Raw genomic sequence first — 22198 nt, forward strand, 5'->3', positions numbered from 1 at the left:
AATAAACTGCGCTGACATCAGACTGGGCTAGTCACATGCTTCAGAAAATGAAATGTGACCAGAAATGACACTTCCAGGTGAGAGCTTTAAAAAGCCATATGTGCCTCCCCATAATCTTTTATTCCTCTGCCATAGGAGTGACGGCATTTCCTTGTTTCCTCCATCAACCTGGGGCTCAGAATGAAGAGGACACAGCGGAGGCGCAGCCAACACGCAATGGCACGGTGCCTGAGTGAGAAGCAAACTCACGCAAGCCACTGAGATTTGGAGATCCGTATTGGCTGGATTACCATAGCTGACCACGCCTATCCTCACTGATGTGGCCAAAGAGACCAACTCCCAAAACGTTAGTTGCTAGACCCAAGAGCAATTTGTTTTAACACACAAAAAGTTCAAAGTCATGGAGGAGAGACTATGCCATTCAGTCTTTTAACAACAAGACAGATAAAGGGTCTCCATAGCCTGTTCTCCTGATATTTACAGACAGTTTATACACAGAGAAAGAGGGCAAGGGAAGGATGAGTGTGTCAGATTTCCACCTTAGGCAAGACCTGGAAGTTGTGCAGATGAGTTATACCACACCTAAATGCAAGGGAGCCTGGGAAACAGTCCAGTGGCCAGCCAGCTGTTACACCAACAAAAGGCCAGCTCTGACCTATGAGTAAGACTCTCCTCACCAGAAATAGTGAAGGAAGGTATTCTGGGCAGAAAGAATGGCACAAGTAAGGGCAGATATTTGCAATACATATTTAAGAACTATAAGTAATTAAAATTGTTTATGACATAGAACTCATGTAGGCACATATTGGAAGAAAAGTCTATGAAAGGAAACTGAATGGGGATTGAACAAAGCATCAAGTACCTAATAAGAGTGTTAAGCATTAATAAGTGTTAATCATAACCATCAGAGACCTAACAAAGGCCCTAAAATGAGTTTTCATTTAAAAAAAAAAACAGTAAAGAGATGAAGTGTTAGAGACAAGTGGGAATAAGTGAAGACATTAATCAATGGGATGGGGGAGAAGATTAAATGAAACAAATTTGGCTACATATTACCCATCACCAGATCTGGATAAGAGGTGTCTCCAGGGCGCTTCTGAAAGCCTTAATAAGAAAACGTTTTTAAGAAGATATTAAGGGCTCTTTAAAAATTCCATTTTAAAACATCACTGGACATACTGTAAGGTAATGAAGCCAATAAAGAGGAAAAAAAGTTTTATCTATTCATGCATTAGCCAGTACTAGGAAAACTACTAATCAATGTGGGACAACATTAAAAATTCTAGGATGAGATCAGTTTGAGCCAAAGGTGTTACTTTTATGGGAACTTATACTAGTATCACTGCTTAAAATTATAGGGACTTGATTCACTTGCTCCTTCTCCAAATGTGTCACAATTAACTTTTCAAGAAATGCCAAAGAAGACTACTTCCACGGGTATTGTAAATCTGCTCAAAATAGCTTGTGATCAGAAATAATGTGCCTAAATCAAAAAATTCTTTGAAAGCATCACAACTTGCTGCTATTTGTCACATTTACCTAACCTTGGAGCCTACCGGAATCACCAACACCATATTTGCTCATAAATCTCTTTTGTTTCATGGTCAAGAATGGGGTCACCCTCAAGAGAAACACTCATACAGAATACATTCCAGCTATTGCCTTTTAGGCAGATGGATGACCTCGTACCCAAACATTGGAAGGACTTGGTGTTTGCTAAGAACTTGTTAACATGGGATAGATTTTTTTCTAGGCTCATGCTTTTCCCGTGCTGGAGAGAGATCCATGTTATTCTTTACCTAGCAAAATCTTTGACAGATGATAAAATAAGAAAGATAATAAAGAGAAACCTTGATCAGTGATCAGACATATCTGAGCACCAGCATTTTTGCAGCTACAGACCTTGAGCAAATTATATAACTTCAATGAGTCTAACAGGAGAATCATAATACCTGTTACACAGAACCATTGTACTAATGAAATGAGATAATACCTATCAAGTGCCTAGTAGTGCCTGGCACATTGTATGGCTTTAAAAAAAAGAGGGGGGTGCTTTTCACACCCAATCCATTTCCCCCACATCCACTCTGACTCCTGGCCTTGCCTGTAATGAGCAGAGCACGGTGATCCCAATGTAGGCTTTCTCATACCTGGGGTAGGATGGCACCACCACGCTGCTTGTGTACATGCACTCCACCGTCTGGGTAGAGTACCTCCAATGTGTCAGACTCTCTACACATTATATTCCACCACAGTCCTATTGACAATGACTGGACCAGTCCCCTCGAAACATAGCACACTGGCTGGGGTGCCTTGTTGGGGGTTATGCTATGGCTTTCAAGGGCTACGAAGCACTGACATCAGAGTACAGAGAAGAAACACTGAGTTTTCAAGGGCTTCGTGGAGGAGTCATGCAAGAAACTTGTGCCTGTTTGACCAACAGTCTCCAGCCTTCACTCTTCCCAAGGTGGCAGGACTGATCCAGTTAGAAAAAAATTTATTTCTTCTGGATCTTCTCTGTTCTGAAGTCAGCTGCAAAGATTTTCCTCCATGTTTTCTTCCAGGTCTTATATAGATCCAGACTTTGCATTGAGACCTGTGAGCCATCCTAGGTTTACTTTGTATAATGCTAACTGTAGGTTGTCATTGGTGGCTTTTTGCAGGAAGAAGAAATTCCATTCTATTCCCAGTTTATTGAGAGTTTTTTTGGTTTTGGGGGGTTTTTTTGTTTGTTTGTTTGTTTTGTTTTATTTTTCTGAGAGTAGATGTTGGATTGTGTCCACTGCTTTTTGTTAGGTCAGCAGCCTTCCCTTCCCCCTCCCCTTTAATGGTGACTGTGGCTGGGGACTTTCTACCTGGTGGAGGAGACCTAAAAGCTGACATGGCAACAGGCCCCAACCACCCGCAGGCTGAAGCAATCACCCTGTCAACTCACATCAGCCCTGACCAACCCGAGATAGACAGGATGCCCCTAAGCTCGGCTGGGCCACTCTGCTGTGGGTAGCTGCGATTTAGATGGCCTAGGCCCTCCTACCTCCAGCTTCCCTTGTTAACATTGATCTTGCCTCTCCCACCCACGACTTCCCCAGCCCTCACCCTTTTGTGGACCTGTGAACCTCGCCCAGGAGGGTCCCCCCAATAAACCTCCTTTTGGTGCCTCATTCTTGTTCCGGGGTTCCTGATCTCACACCCTTTCTGCTTTACACTTTTTTCTGCAGTTATGAGAGGATAATATGTTTTTTCCTTTTTAGTTTGTTAATATAGTGAATTTCATAGATTTTTGAATGTTAAACCAATATACTTGGGATAAATCCCATTTGGCCATGATTATTATCCTTTTAAACGTTGTTGGATTGGATTTGTTAAAATTTGGCTTTAAAATTTGTGCACATATATTCATGAGTGATATTGGTCTGTAGTTTTCTTGTGATTTGTTTTCTGATTTGGTATCTGGGTAATGCTGGTCTCATTGAATGAATTGGTATATAGTTCATTCACGCCAATATTTTAGAAGTTCATACAGAATTGGTATTATTGCTTTTTTAAATGTTTGGAAGAATTCATAATGAGCCATCTAAATCTGGAATCTTTCTCATGATAAGATTTCTACACTACAAATTCTATTTTATATATATTTTCTATGATATGCTACTTATTTATACATATTATACTATACAAATAATATATATACTATAAACATACTTTCTATATATGCAAGCTATCTATTTCTTTCTGAGTGAACTTAAGTGATTTCTGCTTTTGAAGGAGTTTGCCCATTTTAATAAGTTGTCAGATTTATTGGCATAAATATGTTCACAATAGTCCCTTATTATTACTTTAATGTCTCTAGTGATAGAAACTTTCTTATTTTTGACATTGGTAATTTGTCTTATTTTTTCCAGGTCAGTCTGACAATTAGTTGGTAGATGTAATTGCCTCAAAGAAACATCTTTTGATTTGTTTTATTATTTTTCTCTTTCTATCTCCTTAATTTCTATCTTTCTTATTATTTTCTTATCTATTTATTTATATTTATTTTGCTTATTTTGGGTTTAATTTGCTGTCATCGATTTTAAATTTTAATTTTATATATACAATAAACTCCACACTACATTGTTATTTTTGTTTGAACAGCAAATTGTCTTTAAAAGACAATTTTTAATTAAAAAAATAATTTAATAAAAATTTTAAATCTTACACATTTAAAAATAATAAAATAATAAAAATAATTTTAAAAACCCTTTAAAATAATAATTTTAAAAATCCTACCTATTTCCCCTTGTACCTTTCTGGGACTCTTTAATCCTCTGTGTACAACCAGACTTCCATCTGATATTTTTCTCCTCTCTTTGAAGAACTTTTAAAACTTCCTGCAATGTGAGTATGCTGATAATGCATTGTTTCAACTCTTAGATGTCTGAAAAGTTCTTTTAATTTGCCCTCATTACTTACATGTTTTTATGGACTGCAGTGGACTCTCTGTATCTACGGTTTTTTACACCTGTAGATTCAACCAACCACAAACTGAAAATATTTGTGGGGGAGGGCGCTCAGATTGCATCTTTATTGAGTTCGTATGGATTTCTTTCTTGTCATTATTCCCTATTCAACACAGTAAAGCAACTCTTCGCAAAGCGCTGTATTGGGCAGTATAACTAAAGATGGTTTAAATTTGGAGGATGAGCACAAACCATATGCAAATGCCACTTAGTACAAGAGACTTGAGCATCCACTGATTTTAGTGTCTGTAAGAGGTCCAGGAACCTATTTCCCAACAATATCAAGAGGTCACTGGCTGGCAGATTTGCACATTTTTTTTCTTTCAGGGTTATTCCACTCATCTGTACTTTACTGCTGCTTTGCATAGTGGGTAATTTTTTATTGCATATCAGACATTGTGAATTTTACCAGATTGCTAGATATTTTTACATTCCTATATTCTTCTATTTTATGCTGGTACACAGTTATCTTACTCGCAAAATTTCTTATCTTTAGGGGTCTTGCATTTAAGATTTATTAGCACCAGCACAGTGCTCAATGTATAATGAATTATTCCATTACTAATGATAACTTTTCTGAGTTCTCTACCTATTGCCCCATGTGTGTTTTTCCACCTGCTGGTATGAACAGGCATTCTTCCTGGCCTTGAATGTCAATAACTCATTGTTCCTTCAAATTCCTTTGAATAGTTCTGCCGTAGCCTCTGATGGTTTCCTCATATTCATATGTACGTGCCATCCGTACTCAAATAAGTACTCAAGGGAGCCTCTGCCGATCTCAGGCATTCTCTTGTGAGGGGGTCTCCTCTCCTCTGCTCTTGTCTCTCAGGAGGGTGACCTTTCTTCTCAACTCAAGGAAACCCCTGTCCCCTCTGGGTTCTTCTTACCTGTGTCACAGCCTGAAAACTCTCCAAAGAGAGTGAAATCATAAAGACATTTGTCTCCTTACCTACACAACAAGCTCTTTGCTTAAGCAAGGGACCCTTCCTCTCCACTCTTGGTACAAACAAGAAGCAAATTCTCAACTATTTTTGCTGAGCTAAACAAATCTCTCTCTCTCTCTCTCTCTCTCTCTCTCTCTCTCTCTCTCTCTGTACTGGAGATTGAACCCAGGGCACTTAACCACTGAACCACATCCCCAGCTCTTTGTTTATATTTTATTAGGAGACAGGGTATTGCTGAGTTGCTTAGGGCCTCACTAAGTAGCTGAGGCTTGTTTTGAACTTGTAATTCTCCTGCCTCAGTCTCCCTAAACACTGGGATTACAGGTGTGGACCAACACACCTGGCTGAACCAGTCTCTTTTATAGTCCCCTTTTTCTATTTGCTTCTCAAGAGAATACCAGAAGGTAGACAGGTCAACATACATTTTACTTGACGGCTTAGAATTAAAAGTCACATGCGTGATTTTTTTCTATCTCTTTGAGATTTAAAAACAGATGTTTCAACATCCTGAGGAAGCCCTAATAAGATAAACTCTTAAAATGAGAACATTATAATATCACTTGGAACAGATAATGAAAAAAAAACAAAATGTTTCAGCTCCCAGAAGTCCAAATCTGTGGGGATGGAAGTAACAAGAGGAACCAGAAGTAGCATTACTATCACCCACAGTCATTTCCCAAGATGTTTCAGACAACTGGCAAGACTTCTATTGACCAGTGAGCATGAACTATTAAACAACACTGCCCATTGAAAAGTCTGGAGTTTGGGGAAAAAAAAAAACTAGTCCTTCAGCAGGTCTCCTTCTCTGAATGTGACAATCATCATACCCGCCACACACATACAAGCACAGGATATTTTGATTGCTTTATAAAAGTGGCCTAGTTGGGCACATGCTTGTAATCCCAGAGGCTCTGGAAGTTGAGGCAAGAGGATCACGAGTTCAAAGCCAACCTCGGCAACAGCGAGGCCCTAAGCAACTCAGTGAGACCCTATCTCTAAATAAAATACAAAATAGGGCTGGGGATGTGGCTCAGTGGTCAAGTGTCCCTGAGTTCAATCCCCAGTACCAAAAATAATAAAAAAATAAATAAATAACAGTGGCCGACATCCTCACACATATTTCCTCTTCAGAACAATGGTTGATCCACAGAAGTGGTGCTCTTCTTGCTGCCTTGTAGCACTACCATTGATATTCAAGTCCTGCTAAGCCACTTACAGCGTGTGCCATACTGAAAAAAAATGATTAGTTTGCTAGGATGGCCATAACGAAGTAGAGCAGACTAGGTGGCTTAAGCAACAGAGATTATTTCCTTGTATTTCTGGAGGCAAGAAATCCAAGATCGAGGTGCAGGCAGGTTAGATTTCTACTGAAGTCTCCCTCCTTGATTTGTAGACATTTCTCACTGTCTTCAGGTGGTCATCCATTTCTCTGTTCACACAAATCTCTCTGATCTCTTTTCTTACATGAGCTCTTTTTCTAAAATGGACGGCAGTCATATCAGATTAAGGCCCACCCTAATGACCCTGTATTTATTATCTCTTTCAAGGTCTTACCTCCAAATACAGTCACAATCCGAGGAACAGAGAGGTGGGGCTTCCACTTGTGGATTTGGACAGTACACAAGTCAGCCCCAAATGATTCTCAAAGCCACATTTTTTCCCTCCATCAAAAGGAAGAGATTACAATAGTTGCCTTGAATGTTTATGTGCAAGAACACGGTGGGATTTTTGTCAACCTCATTGACGTAAACACACAGACAAATTTAGATCATAAAAGCATATGGCTCGATGAATTTTCATCAAGTGAACACATCCACATTAATCTCCAGCCAAATCAAGAAGTAAACTCAGGACTAGGGGTGCAGGGCTCAGTGGTAGAGCACTTGCCAAGTACGTGTGAGGCCTTGGGTTTGGATTTGATTGCCAGGACCCCCCAAAAAACAAAAAACAGAGCCCCTTTTGACCCTTTCCGTAGGAGTAGCCGCCAGTTTAATTTCTAACAGGGATACATAAATGGTGCCTCGTTTTGTATACATTCTTTTCATCTCGCTTTTCCCATTCAGTATTATGATCACGTGCGTTATCCACATCGTTGTATCTCGTTGTAGTTCGTGAATTCTCATTGCTATGCTGTGCTCCACCGCATGCATATACCACAGCTGATTACTCATTCTATTGTTGATGAATATTTATGGTATCTCCAGTGAGGACCACAGCTAGTAGTGTGACTATGTGTTGAACATATGTACACATTTTTGTGGTTATGTACCTGGGAGGGGAATTGGTGAGTCATGAGGCATACATTATGTTCAACATTCTAGTTACCGTCAAATGTTCTCGAAGTAATTGTATGAATAGATATAGTAGCAAAAGCAGGATGGTATCGGCATAAAAACAGACACATAGATCACTGGTATAAAATAGAAGACAGAGAGACAAACCCACACAGATATAGTCATCCAATCCTTGACAAATGTGTCATAAACAGGGGTTGTGGCTCAGAGGTAGAGGACTCATCTAGCATATATGACGCACTGAGTTCGTCCTCAGCACCACATATGAATAAATAAAATAAAGGTATTTTGTCCACCTACAACTAAAAATAAAAAATAAACATACATTGGAGGAAAAAAAAACAGCCTTTTTAACAAATGGTGCTGGGAAAATTGGTTATGCAGGTGTAGAAGAATGATCCTTATCTCTCACTGTAGAAGAATGATCCTTATCTCTCACCAGGCACAAAAGTCAACTCAAAATGGATCAGACTTAGGAATTAGACCAGAAACTGTATAACTCTTAGAAGAAAATGTAGGGACAACACTGTGTAGCAAAAGAAACAATTAAGAATGTGAAGAGAGAATATACAGGATGGGAGAAAAATCTTTGCTAGCTATTTATCTGACAGAGGATTAATATCCAGAATGTATAAAGAACTCAAAAAAACTTAACAAGAAAAAAAATACCAAATAACCCAATTAATAAATGGGCAAATGAACTAAACAAACACTCCTCCAAAGAAGAAACACATTTGGACAACAAATATATATATATAAAATTCTCAACATTGTTAGCAACTAGAGAAATGCAAATCAAAAGTCTCCAGTTAGAATGGCAGTCATCAAGAATAGAAACAATAATAAATGCTCAAGAGGATGTGGAGAAAAAGAAACACTTGCATGGGTTGGTGAAATTGTAAATGTGGAAATCAGTGTGGAGGTTCCTCAGGATTGGGAATAAAACTTCCACATGACCCAGCTATACCACTCCTCAGTACTAATCCTAAAGAATTAAAATCAGCATGTTATAGTGATACATACATACCCATGTTTATAGCAGCACAATTCACAACAGCCAAACTATAGGGCCAGCCTAGGTGTCTGTCAATGGATGAAGGGATAAAGAAAATGTTGCATATATACACAATGAAATTTTATTCAGCCATAATTATGTTATTTACAGGAAAATGGATGGAACTTGAGAACATTGTGTTAAGCAAAATAAGTCAAACTCAGGCAAAATTTCCATGTTTTCTCTTATATGTGGAAGCTAAAGAGGAAAAAGGAAAAGAAATTTGTTCAGGGGAATCTCATGAAAATCAAAGGGAGATAAGTAGAATGGAAGAAAGGAACCAGGGGAGGGAGGAGCGGAGAGAAATGAGGAATGATAATGCCCTAATTATATTGTTATATTGTGTTCATGTACAAATATGTAGTAACAAATCCCACTATCATGTACAAATACAATGAGCCAATAAAAATACAGAAGAATAAAAAATAAGAAAGAAAGGAACAAACCCCAAAAGATAGATAAATAAATTAGTTGTATGTATTTTCTCCAGAATCATATAAGAGTTCCAGTTACAATTTTACAAACTAAAAGGCTATAGTTATCTTTCATAAAGAAAACTTAGAAACAAGCTGTCAAACAATAGAACATTAGTTAAATAAATCGTTGTGTTTCCATGCAATATATTAGAAAGCAGTCTTTTTAAAAAGTGTTATTCTCAAAGCATATTGAAGGATACAAAAAAAAAGATTATAATGTGTGAAGTGGAAAAATAAACAGGTTGCAAAATACTGGTACAGATTGCTGATCTCAGTGTTGTTTAAAAATAAAATTAAGTGCCTATACTATGTTTGCATTAGAAAAAAACAAATATTAATCCTGGCTTTCTCTGAGAGATTGGATTACAGTTACTTTTTTCTTTTTTTTCCATATTTGTTCTTTAAAATATCCTTATTGTAATTAGTAAATTAGTAAAAAGACAATAAATGGAATAAATAAAGTCATCCTGTCTTGCCTATTTCTCATGCTATCTGTGAGACTCAATGAGAACATAGAAGGCTCCCCTGGAAACCCATGGGGAAAGGCCAAGCTCTATTTGCACATTAGTTAATATTATCATAATCGGTTCTGCTTGACTGCTTTCTGCCACTAGTTGAATCAGAATTTAGACATGCAGAGAATGGGCCAGGAGTGGTGGGGGAAGTGATGACCGTCCCCTGATGGCATGACTGCAGGGGTGGGACCGGTGATGACAGAAAGCCCAGGCCCTAGCTCAGCGCTTCTCATTCCAGTTGGGCTTTAGAGTCACCTGGAGTCTTTTGAAACACAGATCCAGTGGATCGAAATTTCCAGATGGTAGGACCCAAGCATGAGCGTTTCCCAAACTTTCCCCAGAAAATCCTCACATGCAACCAGGTTGGGACCTCCTTCTACATAAAGGCAAGTTCCTGGCACTTCAAGTCACTATTTTGTTGTTTGTTGGGAGTGAGGAGTTGGGGAAGGGGACTAGGGAGGGGTCACACCCTAGAAGAAATCTTCTGAGGGTCTGAAAGTCCTGTGTGCAGTCAGGCCTGTGTCCAGTGACATGTGTTCTAACCTCCATCTGACACTTTCCATTGGGTGGGGTGGGAAAACCAAAGTCTGAGGCCCCCGAGAAGCCGTTTCTAACTCTTATGGGAAATTTCCCTAGTCTAGCGGTATAGATAAAAATTACAATGCACATTTCAAGAGCAGATTATAGCTATTGATGCAATTTCCTGGGCATTACCTCACTGGAGACTTGCAATTCTTTTTTTTTTTTTTCTCTCCTTTCTTTTTTTTTTTTTACACTGGTGGCTATTTACTCTAATATTTTCCCATGTAGTAACTTAGTGAGGTATAATTGATATTCAATAAAATGCACATGATAAGCGTCTAATTTGACACATTTTGACATATGTATATTTCATTACACTATCACTGTAGTCAAAAGGGTGATTATATCCATATGTATATGGATATAATATATATTATCATATCTATATGTTATATAATATACATATATCCATAATCCCAACAAATATTTTATGCTCCTGTGTAATCCCTTCATGTAATCTTCCCCATCTCCATCAACTATTGATAGGCTGTCTCTTACTGATGACAAGTTTTCCGTCAGTACTGGAAATTCATCCATATTGCTGCTCATTCGCATTCTGTTGTATGTACATATCACATTTTATTTCCTCATTCTCCTATGGAAGGACATTTGAGTTCTTTCCAGTTTGGGGGCCATTAGAAATAAAGTAGCTACAAACATTCATGTACAAGCCTTTGTAGAGATTTATGCTTCCAGTTCTTTGCGGGTAGATACCTAGAAATAGAATAGCTGTATTATAGGGTAAGTATATGTTGAACTTTTTAAGACTCCCCCAAATTATTTTAAAAAGTAGTTGTACCACTTTACATTGCTATGAGGGTAGCAATTCCTCCAGCTCTTTGGCAACAATTGGTAAGGTGAGTCTTTTTGATCTATTCTTACAGGTGTATAAGTGATATCTCATTGCAGTTATTTCCTTAATGACTAATAATAAACTTTGACCTTGATCTTGTGTCATGATATTGCAATTTATAATAAGAAATATACATTTTAGTCTTTGTCCCCAATTTCTAGCACAGTGCTCCTAAAACCCTTGCAATTTCCTGAGGAATGGGCGTGCTAGATCTTGTTCTAACATTTGGTCTTTGACCCTGGTTCCTGACACAGAGCTCTTAGTCTCTTGGAATTTCCTGGGTGGTAGGAGTGTCTTTTGATCTGATGAGTCAACTGTTGGTGGGCTCCTGAATTGCAGCCGGTCACCACAAAGATCAAGCCACAATGAGAAGCTTGGAACTTTCAGCTCTGTTTCCCATCTCGAAAAAGGGGAGAGGGCCTAGAGATTGTGCTAATAATCAATTGTGATATATGATGAAGAAACCATTAAAAAAACAGAAGTGTGGGCTGCAAGAACTTCCAGACTGGTCAAGTAGAACACATTCATGTATCAGGAGGGGAGCACACTCCAGCCCCACAGGGACAGAAGCTACTGCACTCAGGACCCTTCTGAGCCTGTCTGTATCTCTCTCCATCCAGCTATGTATTTGTATCATTTAAAATATCTTCTGCAATAAATCAGCAGTCATAAATAAAGTCCTTTCCAAATTCTGAGAGTCATTCTAGCAAATGATTGAACCCAAGAAGGAGGTCATGGAAACCCCCAATTTATAGCTAGTGGCAAGAAGTATCAGAGGGCTGGACTTGTACTTGGCATCCCCAGGGAGGCAGGCAGACCTGGGGGTCTCAGCTCTTCAGCTAAGGGATCTGGCTAACTCCAGGTAGAGACTGTCAGATTTGAATTAGAGAACACCCAGTTGGTATCCACCAGCAAACTGAATTAATGTGTGGGGAAAATCCCCAGACATCATCACAGAAGTGTCCTGTGTTGGTGTTGACATTACAATAGGAAAAAACAAACTACACTCTTGATATCCACATAGTAATTCCATCAAAATGAACTGCAGGTCTAAATATAGAAATAAAACCAATGAAGCTTTTAAAAGAAAACAGTCACAAGGCACATCTGCAGCCTTGAGTAGGCAAAAATTCTTAGGTAGGACACAACAGGAAAAATAATAAAATTTATAAGATAATAAATGGAACTCCCTAAATTTAAATCTCCATCTTCAAAGACACTATTAAGGGAATGAAGGCAAACCACAGAGTGGGAGGAATAGTTTGAAAGTACGACTCTGGTTAAGGACTTGTATCTAAACTATATCCAGAGCTCTCCCAACCTAGAGAAAGAGAACCAATAAGACAATTTTTTTGTTGTTGTTTAATGAGCAAAAAAATTGAATAGGCATTTTTCCAGAGAAGATAAAACGGATAGTAAAGAATTCTGTCATTGGCTGGTAAATGGATGGAACTGGAGAATATCATGCTAAGCAAAATAAGCCAATCCCAAAGAACTAAAGGCCGAATGTTTTCTCTGATATGTGGATGCTAAGGGGGGGCACTAGGGAAAAATAGAGGTACTTTGAATTAGAAGGGAGTGAAGGGAGGGGATGGGTTATGGGGGTAGGAAGGAGAGTAGAATAGATTGGACATTATTACCCTATGTGCACCTATGATTACACAACAGGTATAATTCTACATCATGTACAACCAGAAGAATGAAATGTTATACTCAGTTTATGTAAGACTGTTAGAATGTATTCTACTGTCATACATAACTAATTAGAACAAATAAAGAATAAATAAATAAAAGATAATAAATTTAAATATATATTATATTATATTATATATACATACTTCCACTGCAGTAACAATTAGTTACTCTTGGAGACTGAAGACAGAGAAAGTCATTGGTAAGATGAGTTCAGGGTCAAATTGTGATTCATCTGCCTTCTTTAATTTCAGTCTCAACTTCTGTTTTAATTGTACCTTGATTAAATGGTCTCAAAATGAATAACCAAATTTTTCTTAAGCTTATTTTTTTTTAAGTCTTAAATTATCATCAGTCCTAGTATCACTTATAAAGTCAGCCAGGCAATTGTCATTGTTCCTATTCCCATTTTGCAGACAGAGAAACAGACTCAAAGAAGCCAAGCAGTTTGCAATCATGTAATTGGCCAGCAGAAAGTCCGTCCTTGAAGCTCTGACTCTAGCCCAGTGTTTTTCCATGGCACTCCTTGGACTCAGAGAGCCTGCTGTGGTTTTAGGGCAATATCCATTGAGAAGAGTTGGGATAAGTGATTGGGCATACAGGAGAGTCACCCAGACACAGGAGCCGTAGAGGGGTGAGGTGAGAAGGCAGGGGTGGGAACGTGTAAGCAAACTAGGGTCAAGAACACACTGACCTCAAAAGCACACAGAAGTTGACAAGTTGGGACACAGCTGGGGCTGGGACGCAGGTGAGCAGCCAAAGCCAGAGAGGAACAAGGGTACCACAGGTCAATGCACGTCAGGAGGTCAACACCCAGGGAGGCGATTCCAGCAGCTGACTTCAAGGCTGAACTGCTCAGAGAAACCAAGAATGTTGTGGTGGTGACCAGGGGTTGGGGGACAGGGCTTTGGAGCAATGTTGGCCAAAGAGCACCACATTTCATCCAGGAGGAGTATGTGTAAGAGATGAATCGTACAACATGGTAATTAAATTAATACCGCATGTTGCGTTCTTCAAAATTGCTAAGGGAGTCGATTTTAAGTATCCTCACCACACACACACAAAAAAAAATTAAAAGTATGTGAAGTAATGCATGCCTTAATGAGTTTGACAGACTCATTCCCAGATGTACACATAGAATTTCAAAATATGTTGTTCATGATATATATATATATATATAATTTTTATCTCTGAATTTTAAAAGACATGCTTAATAAACGGTATTGTGAACATCATCTAAAGGAAAAAGGAAATCCAAAAAAAATTAAATCAGTTGCTGCCTGTGATAGATTTACTATCTATTGCAGATAGGACGGAAGCCAATCTGGGTCAAAGAGAGGAGTCTTAGAGTCACTCTGGAGAGATAAGGAGTAAATAACCATGACTGCCCAAAAATACCAGAGCCAGGGATGAGCCCTAACTAAACAGAGGGACAGAGATTTTGCAGGAAGGTGCCCTGCCTGGCCATCCGGCACACCCCAGAGCCGAGGGTGCCGTGGGCAGCAATCTCGGTGAGTGAGGCAGATCTTGGCAGGCCGTTCCATTGAGGTAGCAATCAGTTACTCTTGGAGACTGAGACATAAAAAGCCGTTGGTAAAAGCTGAGGGTCAAATTGTGATTCATCTGTCTCTTTAGATTCAGTCTCCACTTCTGTTTTAATTGTACCTTGGTTAAATGGTCTCAAAATGAATAACCAAATTTTTTCTTAAGATTTCCTTATCTAAAGGCCTTAAATCATAACATTGATCTCACTAATCAACCGTCTCAATTATGTGCCTGATTGTGCTATTTTATACACCCTGGAGTAATTCCAGGACCAAAAGAAAGGTCCAGGCCACATCTGATATTGGATGGGACCCTAAATCAGAAAAGAAATTAATCTTTGCCATATCTCTTCTATAAGAAGATTGGCACTGCCCATCGAGAAAAGAATGCAGAGGGTAGAGGAAGTTTCTAAAATGTAATGTCCCAAACCAGTAGTCCCTCTCCATCAATCCTGTATTTTGCTTTCCCTGTTTTCAGTTATCCATGGTCAACCACTGTCCAAAATTATTAAATGAAAAATTCCAGAATTAAAAAAAAAGACAATTCATTCATTTCGGGCGCCACTCCTCTAAGTACACTTGTCCCACCATCAAGTTCTGTCCACCTGAGACACGAATCATTCCTTTGTCTAGTGTATCCACAGTATATGCTCGACCCACCCAATAGGCATCTGGTAGCCACCTTAGTTATAAAAAGCCGTTGGTAAAAGCTGAGGGTCAAATTGTGATTCATCTTTCTTTTTTAATTTCAGTCTCCACTTTAATTTCAGTCTACTAAATAGGCACTTAGTAGCCACCTTAGGTATCATTTCAACTGTCAAGTTTTCACAACCCTTGTTTTCAAGAAACCCTTATTTTGCTCAATAATGACCCCAAAGTGCAACGGTAGCAATGATGGCATATGAATTGTCATAATTGTTTTATTAGTAGTTATTACTAATCTCCTATTGTGACTAATATACAAATTAAATTTTTATCATAGCTATGTAGGTGTTTGGGGAAAAAGCACAGTATATATAGGATTCAGTACTATCTGAGGTTTCAGGTATCCCCTGGGAGTCTTGCATAAAGAAGCATTCTACTGTACCACATATACTGACCTTCAATTCCTTTGTTTTGGGCATTTTTGTTTGTTTGTTTGTTTTGTATATCAGGGATGCTTAACCACTGAGCCATATCCCCAGCTCTTTTTTTTTCTTTCTTTCTTTTTCTTTTTTCTTTTCTTCTTTTTTTTTTTTTTTTTTTTTTTGAGGCAGGGTCTCACTAAGTTGCTCAGGGCCTCGCTAAGTTGCTGAGGCTGGCTTTAAACTCACTATCCTCCTACCTTGGCCTCCCAAGCTGCTGTGATTACAGGCATGGACCACCATGACCAGTTATGTCAACTTCCTTTTATACACAGTTTTCAGATAATTTCATTTGTATTAAAGATTCTATGATTTATTTGTAAATACAAATGACCTTTAAATTAGTATGCATTATTTCTCTCAACAGCCTATATTTTCCACTGATTGAAATTATTTTTTTAATCTTAAAATATAAGAGTCCCTTCATAGGTGGTTATTCCCTGCACTGGGTTTCAGAACATGTCAGAAGTACTTATTTCTTTTGCCTTCCTAGCCCAGCCATCAAAGTTCATACACTCCAGTTACCATTCACCCTCCTGCCCCAGCCATGCCATGCCAGGCTGAGACACAGGCATAAAGAAGCATGCCACAGGTAGGAGAGAAAGTCGCAAAGGTCTCCAATGACGTCCCAAGTACTGTCGGAGTACGGGACAGGGCTCCCAGAAGAACAACCATTCTCATAGGGCCAATATAGTCTCTTGCAGGTAGATCCAGCAAAACCTCCTACCCCAGGGCTTTTGGACTTTGCACAGCATAACCCTGTTGTCAGCAAAGCCAAACACAGCCCCGAGCCAATGCTTCCCTGGCAGTGCCCAGAGATGACCTTATTTCTATTGTGAGCATTTCAAATTCACTTAAAGGAACCATTGTCCTTAGGCAGTGTACATTTTTAAGAGGTTAGTAGCTCCAACTCTTCAGCCTTTAACAGGGGTATCACAAAATAATTGTTTTTCCCATCTCCCCAAAAATAAAAAGTACAGTGGCAAAATAGAAATGCATCTGAGAGGTGTGTTCAACCAAAAGGCCACATTATTATCCGTCACTATGATATAACCCAAAATAGCATTGGTCATTATCATAGGCTTGGAGCTCTCATGAGAACTTTGGCCACATTCCCCAAACTCCAGTTAACCAAACATCCTGGAGGTCATCTGACTCTACATTTTCCACAAAGCTATAAAGATTTGAGCTGTTTAGAGCTGGATGGGATCTTAGAGGTCAACTATGCCAAGAGCATCATAGCATAGATAAAGAAGAATGATAACAACTAACATTTATTGACCACATGCTAAGTGTCCCAAACCAAGATAAGCATTTATATCCCACTGACTTTAATCTCCATCAGCCCTTCAGAGTTGATACTTTTATTATTCATACTTGACACACAAAGCTTTAAGATCAGCTAAATAATGTGTCCGATATCACAGCTAAAATACATCTATTTCTTTCCTCCTTTGAACCCTGAACCACTGCTTCTCCAGTCAAAAAGATTACAGAAACTTCCAGACTGCAGAATCCTGGTACGATTCTCTTTTGACAGGGGCTTGTCATTCCCACATCCGACAAGTTATGTACAACCACAGAAAATATGGCATCTGCCCACTTTTCGAGTCCAATACAGCTGTGACTTCTCAATATTTGTGTTAAATTGCCAAATCCTTGAGTCACAGGGGGCTTCAGCCCAAACCTTCATTTTAGAAATGAGAACACAAGACCTAGAGAGAGGAAATGGTTTTCGTAGGATCCCACAGTTAGCTAGAAAAGCCAAGCAAGGAGCACTGTTTCAGAGTCAAAAAATAGAATACTGTTTTATTTACTGCATCCCTATCTTTTTCTGAAAAATGCAGTTTGACCTACTAACCTGATGTGAGAAGCTGATGAAAAAGAACATCCTCATCCAAAAAAAATAAAATACATAAAGAAGAAGAATCCCTCTGCAGTTGTGATTATTAACCTTTTGGAGGCTTTAACTTTTATTCTAGAATTTTTGGAAGAGGTAGCTCAAGGGTATAATGTAACTTAACTTGAAAAAGGTCAGTTCCCTCTTCAGGACATTCTAGCAATTTTATAATAATGCTCAACACTTACAGAGAGCCTTTTCCACCAGGGGAATGGAAGGATCAAAATTGATACCCTCTCAGTTGTTTTTTGAAGTGTTCATTCCGCCTGTCTCTGGGTAGATGGCTGAGTTCTGAGCCAGGAAGGGGGATGCAGGTAAAGGAAGCAGAGACCGCCCTTGGTGTCAGCGGTGTAGACTCCTTGAGAAGGTTCCCTTGCCCCTGCTCCCGTGAAAACAAGCGACAACAGAAAAACTGAGAGACGTCTGCATGCCTTGAAATTAATTAAGTGAACGGGGGAAGGGATGGTACAGAGAAAAGAAAATCAACAGGAGTGAAAGAAAGAGGAAGGAAAAAAGATGAAAGAAGAGAATCGATGAGACAGGAAAACCAACCGTGCTGCATACAGAGAAAGTTCTAGCAGGGCACAGTCACTGGACACTGGAAAGCCCTCCACGTCAGCAGGGGAACCCCCAGTCCAGACTTACCAGCTAGCAGCTAAGCTCCAGCCTTGCAGGTAGGCAGTGAGAGTCAGAGTCGGACAGCAATGCTTGAGGGATTGGTTGCCTTCCAAGGGGCTGGGGTAGGGGGTGGGTGTTAAAGGCTAAGACCTCACCGTTGGGGCAGGGGGGAGATCCACTAGTAAGAGCGATATGAGGACAAGAAATCAGGTCAGAGGCCTGGTCACCAGAACTGGGGCCACAAGAAGCCAGATATTTTTTGTTTTTCCCCTAAGCTTCACATTTTATTATTGTTAGGGCACAACCTCTTTGACCAATCATACATCAGCATAACTGTTCACTCCCCATCAAACTTAGCATAAAAATAAATACACAGGGCTGCCAGTTTGAGTAAGAAGTCAGGTCTTGGAGCCAGGTCAGAGCCCAGTGATGAGAATCGGGTCACCAGGGCAGGGTTGGACCGGCGGCAAGTCTTCCATGAGGTGGAGCTGCAGAATACTCCTCAGGACTTTCCCCATCTCCCTCCTCCCTGGCCACAACTGGCTCTAGAGACTTTGATGAGGCTGACCAGGATGGACAGGTGGAGTTCCTAGAGGCCAACACTTTCAGCACCTACACTGACCTTGCCAAATGGAAGCCCACCCAGAACCACAGAGCCCCAGATGCAGCACACTAACCCCCAGGCAAAACCAGGAATGGTTCAAGAAACTGGGACCATTTCGGCTGGAAAGAAGGAGGAAACAGCATAGGGCAGCAGCCAATGAATTCAAATATTGGAATGCCTCCTAGAAGAATGTCTAGATGTATGCTATGTGTCTGGTCAAACAGAACCGAGCCCAGGGGCTGGAGTTCCCAGGGAACAGCTTTGAATCTCTGGATACGGAGAAGCGCTAGTACAGCCTGCCTCTGTGGATTCCAGAAACTCATTCACCAAGAAGCTAATGATGAGGGCACAGTGTCAGGTCCTGCTGTGATATTTGTTCCCAACTGACCAGCACCCTCTCAAAGGGTCCTAGTTTGAGTAATAAATAGTAAGGTCACCCTCCTCATTGAGCACCTGCTACATGCCAGGAATTGGACTGAACATTGAAGACAATTAAAACCCAATCCTCGACTTCCACAAGCTCACATTCTAGCTTGAAACAGAGATATTGAAAGACTAAATTAGAATATAGTGTGGTAAGGGTGCTAGGAAACAAGAGTGTTGGAATGGAGACATTAATTTTAATATCGAGCATAGAAAGGAGCTCACAGCTCACTCATTTCTACCTTCACTCATTTTCTCACTTAATAAATATTTGTTAACTAAGTTCTATGTGTTAGGTGCCACATAGATATCCATATATATCACTCTACAAATCAGAACTCTCTTGCCTCATAAAAGTTCTTTGGCAAATAGACTAAACTTATAAAATCCTTTCTGTTTCTGAAAAATATACCTAGATTCCACCAAAATAGATTTTCAGAAGCTTCCAATCATTGATCTTAAACTTGCTGTCTTGGGTCCCATAAAACAAAATCCCTTTTTTTACATAAAAGTCTTTCAAATAGATAAAGGTAGTTCATACATTTTCCTTTTCTGCTTTCCAAGCTAAATATGTCTAGTTCTTTTGTCCAGTTTTCCTACCATCTGAATGTGAGACCTTTTCCCATCCTGGTCACCTTTTCACTCCTTCTTGTCTGTGTCCTTTTTCAAGAGTGACACCTAGAACAATCTCAAGTTAAAGACATACCCTAACTGGGTGCATAAAGAGATGATGAGACTGGGACCTCTTTGTTTCTATATCCTATTTCTCTGCCACACTGCCAGCCATGCTGACTTTGTAGTCAAATAAAAGTTCTAAGTCTTTTCACAAGAACTTCTGCCAAGCCACTGTTTGTGTTTATTTCATTTTATCTAAGTAGTACCACAACACTATTACCAATAATAATACACTACTGGCCTATGACTCTGGAGAGTTAGAGAGAGTGCTCATGTTTCAGGGACATGCTGATCTTCTAGTCCAATCCCTACAATTTACAGATGCAGTTACTGATGTATGAAGAGGACAAATGATAGTCTTAAAAAATCACAGCTCACTACATTCCAGCCTGCCAAAATATACATTTGTATTTGTATACGGGGTAAAAGCGGGAGTTCATAATCCACTTGAATCAAACCGTGTAATATGATGTATTAAGAACTATGTAATGTTATGAACGACCAATAAAAAAAAAAAATAAATAAATAAAAAAAAAAAAAAAAGAATATAATGCAACTGTTATCTCCATCATCTGAGTGGTATACTTTTTATAATGCTGTTTAACAAATAGGAAAAAAAGATGTTAAGTTTCACAGTGACGACAAGTATGTAGCAGGCAGTCCAAAATTATTTCTGAATGTTGTTAAGTGAAAAGCAAACATGTTTTCTTTGTTTTGCTGTTGTTGTTGTTTCAAATTAAAAAAAAAAACTTGAATATGAAACTAAAAAAAAATAAATAAATAAAAAAATAAAATAAAATAAAATAAAATTTTCCTGATGTCCCAAACACACACACAAAAAAAAGGATGATGGCAAGTACCTTTCAGGACTTCATAGGGTCTGCCTATGTGGGCTACAGACATGGCTGGGCTCTGGCTCCTATGACAACGGTCTCCTGAGTCAGCTAAGAAACTCTGGCTGCTGTCTCCACACATCCTTTCCCGTTTAATGATCCTTTAACACCCAGAATAAGTTCAAAAGTGCCCAGTGTCTGTCTTTCTTGCTTGGGGCTTTCTTTGCCTGCCTCACAGTAGACTGCGGAATTCCAAGCATGTGTCTGCGGCTCGGTGAGGCTGCTGGTATGTCGGGCCATACGTTTTATTGGGGTCCGTATCCTGAGAGAGATACCAGAGGGAAACTCTATCTGAGATGTCTGTGGAGAAAAAAAAATGTGGAAAGGAAGAAAGCATCTGTGCCACTGAGATTGCTGACACTGGTTTCTTTGTAGACCCTCGGCTTTCTAAAAGATTTGAAACGGGACCAAGATGCACACCGTGGGAAAGAGTGTGAAACAATTAGCAAATCACCTGACATTTCCAGCAACTGAATGGAAGTCAAGAATGCATTCTGGGTTCACAGGGACACTTCTGCCTTAATCTCAGGACAAGGATGCTCTACATAACTTCTTTGTTCCTTTCTCATCTAAGAAGAGAACATTCAAGGAATGTTTGCACGGGGCCTGCCCTGCATACTATTCTTTCTTCATATCAGACAGTAAAATTGTGGTCCCTAAATTTCAAAGGATATGAATCAACTCATATTAAGGGAAATATTGTTATTTTCATGAGCTACTCCTTATAAATTTTTGGAGATTCAACCCTTTATTATTCCTTTTACCTAACAGTACAGTATTTTATGACCCTGATTTTGATGCTTAGAGAGGCTTTGACTTAGCTCTTGCAGGAAGTTCGTGGCTACACTGAGAGTCCTGCCTGGACTGCTCGTTCTCACACTGATCCCGTTATGGAGTGCAAGGGAGCCCAAGCCTGGGAAAGCCTGCAGAGCCTTCCTCAGCCCCTTCGGGCCAGCAGGTGGACGTCTACCCCTTCCTCCTGCACCCAGTCAGGTCTGCCTCCTGGCTAGAGATGGTTCTGGTTGCTTCCAGGCCTAACTTATACTCTGGGGTATTCTGAGAGTCCGGCCCAGAGAAGTGACTTCAGAACCTACTTCTTGATGCTTCTCCAGCACTTCTATTTGGCTGGGAGGCCTCAGGCAAGACCCTTGAACTTCAGGAACCTCCACTTCATCCTCTCAAAATTGTAGATAACAGCAGCTAACCCAGAGAGCTGTTATGCGTATTCAGTGGGTTTTCCCTATGTGGACCCCACCCCACTCCTCACTCCACGCCATCCCCAGACAGTGATGGAGGGTAGTTCTGGAATGTAGGGAGGGTGTGGAATAACAAATGTACCTTCTTCCCAGTTCTCTGTACCAGGAAATCTGGTCACATTATCCAGCAAAGTCACCCCAGACACAAGCCAGCCAAAGCAGACTTACCCGGAAGTCAATCTCTGCCCAACTTTGCTTTGCCAAACAGGTGACTAATGCCCTTAAAGTAGCTCCAGAGTTCTTCCAACTAGC

Source organism: Urocitellus parryii, chromosome 2 (genome assembly GCF_045843805.1).
Source record: "Urocitellus parryii isolate mUroPar1 chromosome 2, mUroPar1.hap1, whole genome shotgun sequence".
NCBI classification, from domain to species: Eukaryota; Metazoa; Chordata; class Mammalia; order Rodentia; family Sciuridae; genus Urocitellus; species Urocitellus parryii.